The sequence below is a fragment of the Benincasa hispida genome, unplaced genomic scaffold, assembly GCF_027475165.1.
Source record: "Benincasa hispida cultivar pf3 unplaced genomic scaffold, pf3_genome.v1.1 HicScf1848, whole genome shotgun sequence".
Lineage (NCBI taxonomy): Eukaryota > Viridiplantae > Streptophyta > Magnoliopsida > Cucurbitales > Cucurbitaceae > Benincasa > Benincasa hispida.
The window spans coordinates 850,368-861,002 of NW_028326240.1; the positions used below are offsets into that span (position 1 = coordinate 850,368).

General features: G+C 32.3%; 1 pseudogene; it reads left to right on the forward strand.

Moving 5' to 3' along the window:
* The first annotated feature begins 313 nt into the window (after positions 1-313).
* LOC150030519 (acetylajmalan esterase-like) lies at positions 314-6,417 on the forward strand (annotated as a pseudogene).
* The last annotated feature ends 4,218 nt before the right edge of the window (positions 6,418-10,635 follow it).

A 10,635-nucleotide genomic window follows, 5' to 3' on the forward strand; every position in this document is an offset into this window, starting at 1 on the left:
CTAAAAAATATTGTTAACAACTAAAGTTATAAACTCATATAGATAAATTCAAGCATTAATCATTTTAGTATTTTATAATTTAGAATAATATCTATGAATAAGCTTTAAATTTTATTTTTTAAAAAAACACACTATCTTTTTAACTTTTTAATAATAAATATAGGGAAATTTGGAAATTCCATCACATCCTTGAAGGATTAGGAAACAAATCTGAAATCAAAATCCCAAAAGCATTGGGAAGAAAAACTGAACCTATAAATAATCACTAATTGTTTCACCCTTCACCACTTCCCTAACTTCTCACACACAAAGCTTTCACTGATGGCGGTTTCAACCAAAATTTCCCTCTCTCTTTTCTTTCTTCTTCTTCTTGTTTTTGGTTCATCCAAAGCTCATCCACTGAAAGCTTGCATGTTCGACGCTATATACCAACTTGGTGATTCAATCTCCGACACTGGAAATCTCATTCGCGAAAATCCTAACACTCCATTTTCTCATCTTCCTTATGGTCAATCATTCTTCAACAATCCCACCGGTCGATGCTCCAACGGTCTACTGATGCTTGATTTCTTTGGTAACAATTATTTTTAACCTTATACATTCTAATTTTTCATTCACTAATTCATTCTATAACTCCAAGATAATTCACATCTAATAGTAACAATATCTAATGGTCAAATCTATCTGTAGCTTTAAATGCTGGACTTCCTTTGGTGAGTCCTTATTTGAATAAAGATGCTTTGATGAATCATGGAGTCAACTTTGCAGTGGCCGGTTCTACAGCTTTGCCTTCTGATTATCTTTCTATGAAGAAAATTTTATCTCCAGTGACTAACTCTTCTCTCGATCATCAACTTGATTGGATGTTCTCTCATTTCAACTCTGTTTGTCACAATCAAAGAGGTAATTAATTACCCTTGTACTTTAGTTTTATACATACACTCATTGTTTTTTAGTATTTTCTACATTTTACATTTTGATATTGACAATTTCATATTTATATGTTGTGTAGATTGCAATGAGAAATTAAGGAGTGCATTGTTCTTGGTGGGTGAGATCGGTGGCAATGACTATAACTACGCACTATTTCAAGGCAAAACTATACAAGAGGCAAAAGACATGGTGCCAAATGTTGTTCAAACCATAAAGACTGCTGTTGAGGTAAATTTTTGTCTAGAATAGATCATATTTTTTTTGGTTACTCATATGAATGAGAAGTTTATTTACTTACGTTTCTTTTGTTTGTAATATTTGTAGAAAGTTATAAGCTATGGTGCTACTCGAGTTATTGTTCCTGGAAACTTTCCAATTGGATGCTTCCCCGTCTATCTCACTGGATTCCAAACCAATGACACATCTGCTTACGATGAACTCCATTGTTTAAAGGATTTGAATAGTTTGGCAAGCTAGACTCTGTCATGTGAATCAGCAAACTATTGAAGTACTAATAAACTTTTCAATCCACATACTATTACGGTATATGGTGACTATTACAATGCATTTTTATGGATTACGATCTCGTCATGCTTTGTTCAATGTAATTTTTTTCTCCCTTACACTTATATCATACTCTTAACCTACAAAAGATTAAAACATTTATCTCAAATTGCTACTGCATCAAGGATTTGATGATGGTGTTCAATTGACAAAAACATGTTGTGGATTGGAGAGATTAACAACTTTGCAACCTCATGCAAAAGTAATAGGAAACAAATTTCTTGTCAGACTTCAAATCCTAATGAATAAATAACAAACAATTAGTTGGGATGGAGTATCCATTTGACACAAAAGACATACAAGTTCATGCACATTGCTCATCATGACATTTTATCCAAGCGATTGTGCGCCATTGTATTGTTTAAATATTTTTTTAGGTGTTTTTTTACATTTATGTATGAAATTTTATTTAATACAGCATTCATATTCTTTTATGCTTGTGCCGTATAATTAAATTGCCTATATCTTATATTAATTTTCTTTTTTAACCCAATATATACGAAACTCAACCAATGCCCACGCATTGCACATTCGACCAATTAATAACCATGACAATGCATATGGAAAGAATACCGTCATATGGTGCGCAATAAATGAACAGATTGCGCGACACTTCTCAAAGTTAGAATAATAGTTGTAATTAAGTTATATAATTGGTAAGTAGTATATAATTATCAAACAGTACTTTTAGTACTTTTAGGCCCTGTTTGGTAACAATTTGGTTTTTTTATTTTTAGTTTTTGGAAATTAAGCCTACAAACATCTCTTCTACCTTTAAATTTGTTGACTTGTTATCTACTATCTAGTCATCTTTTTAGAAACCAAGCCAAATTTTGAAGACTAAAAAATTGTTTTAAATAATTTTTTTTTTTTTTTAATTTTTTTTTGCTAAGAATCCAACTATTGTACTTAAAAAAGTTGCAAACCATTCTACGAAAATGAGAGAAAATAGGTTTAATTTTTTTAAAAAAAAATCAAAAATTGAAATTGGTTACCAAACAGGGCCTTAGTAATTTTGATTTTTATTTGAAATTTAGTACTAAAAAATATTACTTTGTCTTTTTTTTTTTCTCTACTTTTTTGGGATATTATTGAAATCTAATTAAGCCTAAGTTTATAGAAAACTAAAATAAATAAATAATTTTTTTTCTTAAGAAATTGGTTAAGAATTCGGTATTTGGTGAGGGCATGGTTGTTGAGACCCTTAATCAAATGAAATTTATAAAATTGATATACAACTAAATACTTGCATGAGCAACAATATACTTATTACTTATTAGTGGATTAAGTCGAATAATAAGAAGCTAAACTGAATTCTTTTAAGGTAAATTTACAAAATAAATAAATAAAATAAGGGAAGTTTAGATTGACTAAATAAGAAAAGTAAATGAAAGATAAAACATGTTAAGATTGAAACAAAATCTTACCAAGGTTTCCAATTCAAGCTAGATAGACTCATTCAATTGTTAATTTCAATCTTAGGCTTAAATCAAATCAATTAATCATGCATTTAACCCCACTTAGCGTGCGTTTGGGATTACTTTCACGGATGGAATTGACCACAAAATTTTTTTAACATTTTTTACATTTGGTAAAACAGATTTGATTAAATATGTTAAAATCACTTTTAGAAACATGTTAATTTCATGTCTATTTTAAAAGCAATAGCCTATTAGCTTTTAGATTTTCCAAACATTGTAAGAGATTTCATGAATATTTAGTTTCAATTTAATACTTTAAAATAAGATTATTTTATATATCTATCTATTTCTCACTTAATCAAATCTATTTTCTAATTTTCACGAGTGGAATGCATCAAATTAAAAAAAAAAAAAAAGTATACCATATTGATAAGTTTTGAAAAAATAAAATCTTTTTTCTTAATATTTAAAAAGTTAATCGGTAACAAATAAAATAATCATTCTAATCGATTACTTAAAATTTAAAATTACAAAGAAAAGTTATTATATTTTAAGGATAGTTTAAGTTTGGGTAGATTTTGAAAAATTGAAAAGGTATAAGCTGTGAAGAGGATGTCAAATAGTTTATTTAATTAGGAAAATATTAATTAATGATACTATGTATATAAGGAGGAAAATTGTCAAAAATAGTTTCCTAAGGTTTTTCAGTTTTCAAAATTAGTACATCTTTTTTGAAATTCATTACAATAGTTTTTCTAGATACATGTATCCCGAGGATTTAGACCACTAAGATTTACTTAATCAACTTTTTATACATTAGCGATTATATTTTGTTTTCTTGTGAAATATCGCCAATATTAATACCGAGATTCTAAACCCATTTTTTTTAAAATATTAAATAATCTTTCAAAAATTATCAAATCTTACTAATTTTTCCAACAATTTGACTATCTTTATCAAATCATATATTAAATTTTTACACTAATTTTTGAAATCTTTAGCCTAATTTATGCTTTCCACAATTATATGAATTTCAAATTTCTAAATTTTCAAAGTGAATTACTAATTATGATTTTCCAGTGGATATCAGGTTCACTGTGATTTTTAAATTTTAGAAAGATCAAATTTGTGAAAAAAATTGGGTAAGATTTGAGAAAATAGTCTCGATATTAATCTACTTGATATTTCATAAGAAAATCCAATATATAGAAGCTTTAATCTGGCTCGAGATAACTGGGATTCTTTTCTTTCTTTTTTCTTTTTTGCAAAATTGATTTTGGGTGAAAGATTTGAAAAATTAGGTAAGATTTTAGATAAATTTTGGTGATAATATAATATTTGAAAAAATTTGTTAGAAACTTGGCAGAAGCAAAAACAATCGATAAAGATAGAAAAATGTATATTTTTAAATAAAATTTGGTAGTCGATCTCGAACAAGATGTACCGAGAAAAATTAGTTTTGAGTTGTCAAAAAGCATATCAGTTTTGAAAAGTGAAAAACTTGATGAGAGACTATTTTTGATAAATTTCTCTATGAAAATTGAAAAACATATTAGAGTAGCATAGTTATGCAGGAAATTAACGAAATCAAGAACAAATAGAAGAATTGTAATTAAGGAAAAAGATTTGACCTAGAAGACAAGTTCTTTAAAAGTATGATGGTTCCCCATTTTGAAGTTTGAAGTAGACCTTCTGTAAACCCTGGTTCCCTAGATAAGCATGTTTAGCCAAAGGAATGTTATAATACATATTTATTAAGTAGAAATTCATGTTTGTTTATAGGGATTATGAAAGAAAGGAAGGAAAATATATTAAATGAAAAAAACTCAATCATTAGTCTGGCTGGAGGCACTAGGAGTGAGGTGACGTGGCAATCTACTCTTTGAACTCAGGATGCGGCAGAAAGATTAAACAGGAAGTGAAACTTCAAAAGCATGGTTTCGGCAATTGACAAGAGCAAATTTAGTGAATTCAGTGCCATTTGAAAACTGGGAGAATCTAGTTTTTAATGTTACCCTGTCAGTGAAAGATTGCAAGAGGAGAAGAACAAAAGTGGAGAATTTGTAGAAGAGGCAGAACCTCGGATTAATCAGGGCCTGAGGTGAAGATTGGAAGCTCCAGGCCAAACTACAAGGAATTTTTAGCTAAAATTTTAAGGTAAGGAAGTTACTCAATTCTAGCAAATTTGTAGAAGGAAGTCTCTTGAAAAGAGCTCTGGATTTTGAGTTATGAATTTTAAAATTTATAATAGAGAATTGGTACATAAGCAGACAACTACTTGGGATGAACAAACAACCAGTTCACCGTGGGAGTTATAACGAGATATAGGGATGAAGATCTCGCCAATCTCGCTCTAGAAGAAAATCTCGCTAGGAATTGGGCTGAGTATTGCTGGTAAGGTGAGTATCGCTAGGATGAAAATTTTCCAAGAAAAGTTTGATCTCGCTCTAGAGGATCTCGCTGGTATCGCTCTAGAGGATCTCGCTGACCTTGCTCGGGGGGATCTCGCTAGTAAAGTTGTCTGTGTTGATGAATGTTCCTTTAATAAATGAATTAATTGAGGTATTTTACTAAGAATTCTAAGTAGTTTAACGGGAATTATATCTTATCAGGCCAAGAAGAGCTGGAGAAAGCGTATAAACCATTAAGAGCCTGACGAACTGTGAGTGACTAAATAAACTTAAGGTTTCCAATACTCATGCATATATGATCAAGTAAAGCACAATGACATTAATGATGAATTTATACTTCCTCAAGCAACAAATGGTTAGAGAATAACTTAACGCATGTTTCCCGGCTTATATGTGTGTAACACAGGCTAAGGTATGTCGTGCAACCATTACAAAAGCTATGTTTCTGATTTTGATATATGCTTCCTAAAGGAAGACTATGAGAGAATGAGTTCCTATGTAAATAAATGGCAATAGAACAGTTCTTGTGTAAATACTAGGCAGAGGAACTTAATTTAAGAAATTATCTAACCAATTTGGTACCAAAGGAAATTTGAGAAGGTACCTGACCAATTTGATACCGAAGGACATTTGAGAAGGTATCTAGCCAATTTGATACCAAAGGACATATGAGAAGATATCTTAGTAGCATGATACTGAAGGACAAATTGAGAAGGTATCTGAGCAGAAGTATCTAAGATATGATGGTACTTAGTATGGCCATGTGCACGTAGACAATGATGAATGAGAGACCGAAGTATGGGTCTTTTGGCCGATAATAAAAGTTTGGGAGCTAGAGCATTTAGGCTCGTTCTCAACTAGGGAATAATAATGTTTAATGATGTCTGAGAATGGTTTAAAGCTACATTTCGAGACAATTGCTTAAGTTTAATCATTGGTATATTTACATGTTTATAGTGATGTTATGCTTGTTGCTTTACGATTCTATAGTCACTCGCTGGGCTTTTAGCTTACGGAATTTCTGTGTTTTCCCTTCTCAGGTACAGGTCAGATTCCTCAAGGTTGATCCTGCTTCTGCTTGCCACTAAAAGACTCGGCTTATTAAGAAGATTTAGGTATTGATCTGTCTATGTACACATGTTTTGAGAGGGACTAGGGCTCTATTGGAGTTGTTTGGGCCATCTGTGAACGTTTCATCTCTTAGATGTTATATCATGGTTGCATGCATGTGTTATATAATATTTTGTAGAACCTTAAGGAGGCATATCTTATTCATACATTATTAATGTTTAACAGGTTGGCATTTAGATTAGAGGGCTAAGGCGGTTACAGTAGGGCTAGTAACTACCGCGGTCATATCCCCTTCTAGTTTTGAGAGGGTAATTTGGGAGAGGGTCTGACACCTTCCTAGTAGACCAACATGTAAGTTGGGTTTGTTGGGGTTGATGCCCTAAAGTCTCATGTTCTATAGTTTGTAAACAATTTGTATGAACGCTTGTGATGTATAATATATGATATTTTACTTCACACCATGATTTTGCTCACTTGTTTGTTTTATTTGCTTTACCACAAACCAATAAACATAAAATCCCTATTTATCTGTATGTAACTTAAGCATGTATGTGGTGACATACAAGTGGATCATGTCTTGAGTGATAATTAAAATGGTCTATAGTATATGGATATAGGAGGGAAGCCTTATCTTGGTAACACTGCGGATGCGGCCCGCTTTGTGGAATGGTCACAAGTTTGTAACTTGTCACAGATGGTTCGATCCTAATCATTTGTGTAAGGGACATGCGAGCGGGGGCATCCTATATAAAGAGTTTGTATAAGACCTAACCACGAAGTGTTAACGTCTCGTTATATAACACCGTTCATGAAAAAGACTTCACTTCACTAGGACGACATAGGTAACATAACCTCAATCCTGAGTGAGTTGGAAACTCCTGTCATTGAGGGCGGTCCTTTGATTTGTATGGGTGCGAGTGGCCAGGTCGCCGACTCAAACCTACTATTTTAGGGATTCTTCTGATTTAAGAACTGGGAACTCAGCTGCACAAGATGGAATTAACTCCTTCCCTGAAAAAGGGGCAAGTAGATAGATAGCTCCCTTAAGGGTTGATTCCAGGACTTGAACGATGTGGTGCCACACACATTCTCTTGGCCCGAGAGGTGTTCACACATAGTTGGACTATGTTGTATTGTTCATTAGAGGAATCAATGGTACTTAAGGAGTGAGATGTAACTACAGAGGCAAAATGGTAAATTGGTCCAGCTGTACTTACGAGCATTTGTGAAGGGTCATCGTACTCATGATTGGTTGTATCGGATGGATATAGAAATATATCTGTGGTAAAAAGAGTTCAGCTGTTGGTCTTTAGTGGAATGTCTTGCAGTTAACGAATGGTGGATCCCGTGGCTAAAGAGTTTAATCAGTTATTCACGTACTATTGGAGCTTTGAGCCACAAGTCCATAAGGTCCCCTAGGTAGCTTGGATAAAGTCGAAAATCAATTTTTGGTTCGGTTTGAAATGTTCATATTGACAAGAGGGAGTTCGATTGTATATGATATTATTGAACTGGTTAATTATATATGATATAATTGACTAAATGTATGAGATACATTATTTTGGAGGAAATAAGATATAAATATGATTTATATCAAATAAAGGAGAAATTACTATAGTGGATATATGATATCAAACTATAGATTAAGAATATAATATAATTATATCATTTATTAATTAATTGGGTAATTATGTGATATATAATTTGACTAAATCAAGTATATCTATTAATTTATCAATGATCAAAAGTAAATGGTTAGATTTAATTTCATTAGAATAAAGATTTCTTTTTTTTAAAAAAAAAATAACTCGCATTGTAAATATATACAGTGAAACTGAAAATTAGATGAGGGTGTTCATACGAGATTTCAAGAGAAATTTATTTCGTGGAACTTCAACTTTGTATTTGTATTAAGTTTGTGGAAAGTGAATACAATTTCTAATACATAATATTTTGATGCTCTCAAAATAAATTATAGTCTTTAAGCTGGTTGATCTTCTTGAATGATCGGCCTTTGGACTTGATGATCAACCTTTGGGCTTGTTGATCTTCTTGGATGATCGACCTTTGGGCTTGATGATCTTCTTGGACGATCGGCCTTTGGGCTTATTGATTGATCGACCTTTGGGCTTGATGATCTTCTTGGATGATCGGCCTTTGGGCTTGAGGATTTCTTGGATGATTGGCCTCTAGGCTTGTTGAACTTCTTCAATGATCGACCTTTGGGCTTGTTGATTGGATGATTGGCCTTTGAGTTTATTGATCTTCTTGGATGATCGGCCTTTAGGCTTATGGTCCTTCCTTTTTTTTGGATCGATTTGGACTTATTGACCTTTTGGATGATCGGCCTTTGGCTTGTTGATCTTCTCGACGAAGAAACTTTTTTCGTAGAGTTTGGAGTTAAACTTGGTTGATGTTGATGTTGATTTGATGCGATGTGGTTCGATCTCTAGTACTTGATCCTCTGATTCTCTTTCAGTTGAATGCGTACACTTGATTTGAAGAAGCGAAACGCGTGATGATCTTGGAGTTGAAGTCTTGGAAGAATGCTTTTATCTCCGAAGGACTTCAGTCTTCAGGTGTGGTAAGCTTTAGGAGTCCTCCGAGTTGTTGGGAGAATTCTCTCTAGGCTCTTTGGAATTTAGAATTCCCGATCCCTCCAAATGAGGATAGCTTCCCTATTTATAGAGTTCACAGGTGGGCTTGGGCTTGACTTTTGGGTTTGAGGAGATTGAATCTTCAGCTTGTAGGTTGTGAAGATACGGTGTTTTGTTGAAATCTTCTAATATTCAAAGTTTCAAATAGTTCAGATCTTCAGTTCTTCAAAATTTGAGAACTTCAGTCTTCGAAGCTTGAGAAGCTTCGGTCTTCAGCACTTGAGAGCCCGAGTCTTGAATTTTGGGAGCTTAAATCTTCAGAGCTTTAATATATCTTCTGGTCTTCAGAGCTTTAGTATCTCTTCTGATCTTCAAAGCTTTAGTGACTTCTTATCTTTAGAGCTTTGATATGTTTTCAGAGCTTTAGTGACTTCTGATCTTCAAAGCTTTGGAGGAGTTATGTTTTCAGATTCCTAGAGATTCAGATCTTCAGAGAGCCTTTTGCCTATATTTCTTCTCACCCTCCAAATGGAGAGATTAATGCCTCTATTTATAGAGATTTCTCATGGCCCTTACAGGCTTGAGGGTGTGTGTTTGGTGGGAACCTAATTACTTTCTCGCGTCCAAAAATTTGGGTTTGGCTAAAGTTGGGCTTGGGCCCATTTGTTGGTGGGGCCGATAATACTGAGTTGAGCTTAATCTTTAATTTAGCCCAATTTCAAAATTTCACAATGGGTTTGAATTGGAGTTAGGCCCGAGGACTTTAATTATAGGCTCAATCAAACTTATAATTTTTCCAATAGGCTTGGGTTTTCAATGATGATGTGGCGACTCGTGATTCGTCGAAATTTCTCATTCAACAAAGGGCATTTTTGGGTTAAAGAAAAGTGAGGGCATTTTAGGGTTAAAGAAAAGTGGGAACAAGTGAATGAGAGTGCATTTACTATAAATTTGATGAAGTTTCTGTTTTGCTATTCTCCCCAACAGAATCTTTAAAACAAAAAACAATATGGTTCAATAAATAAGACTAATTAATAAAAATAAGATGATTTGTAATATTTCACGCTTAAAAAAATTATAATAAAGATAATATTACATAAAAACAATCTAAAAATGTATGATTTAGTTATGATTAACAAAAAATCTAATATAAATATAAAAAGTCAATTAGGAAATCTAATATAATATGATATTTGAAAATTCAAAATAAGATAATCATAAAAATTATTTTAAAAACAGATGATTTAGTTAGGATTAAGAGAAAGTATAATATAAATATAAGAAGTCATAAATGATTTAGAAAAATTTAAAACATTTGTTGAAGATAGAAGGTTGTTGAGATACAAATTTCATTTATTTTCAAATTAAATCACTAAATTTATGTCAAATTTTCCGCATGGAAAGAGGCACTTAGTTTTCGGTGGAAATCTCGAAGGAAACCGTCTCCATTATAAATTTGATAAATTAATCATAGTGTAATTAAGAAAGATGTAGAATTAATTACATTGGAATTAAAAAGGCTGGTGAAGGTATTTTAGGATTAACGAAAAACCAATCCACGTGTGGATCACGAAATTTGCTATATTTCAAGAGAATTTCTTGGTTTGTTATTTCTTCAAATGAAAGTGTAATTAGTGT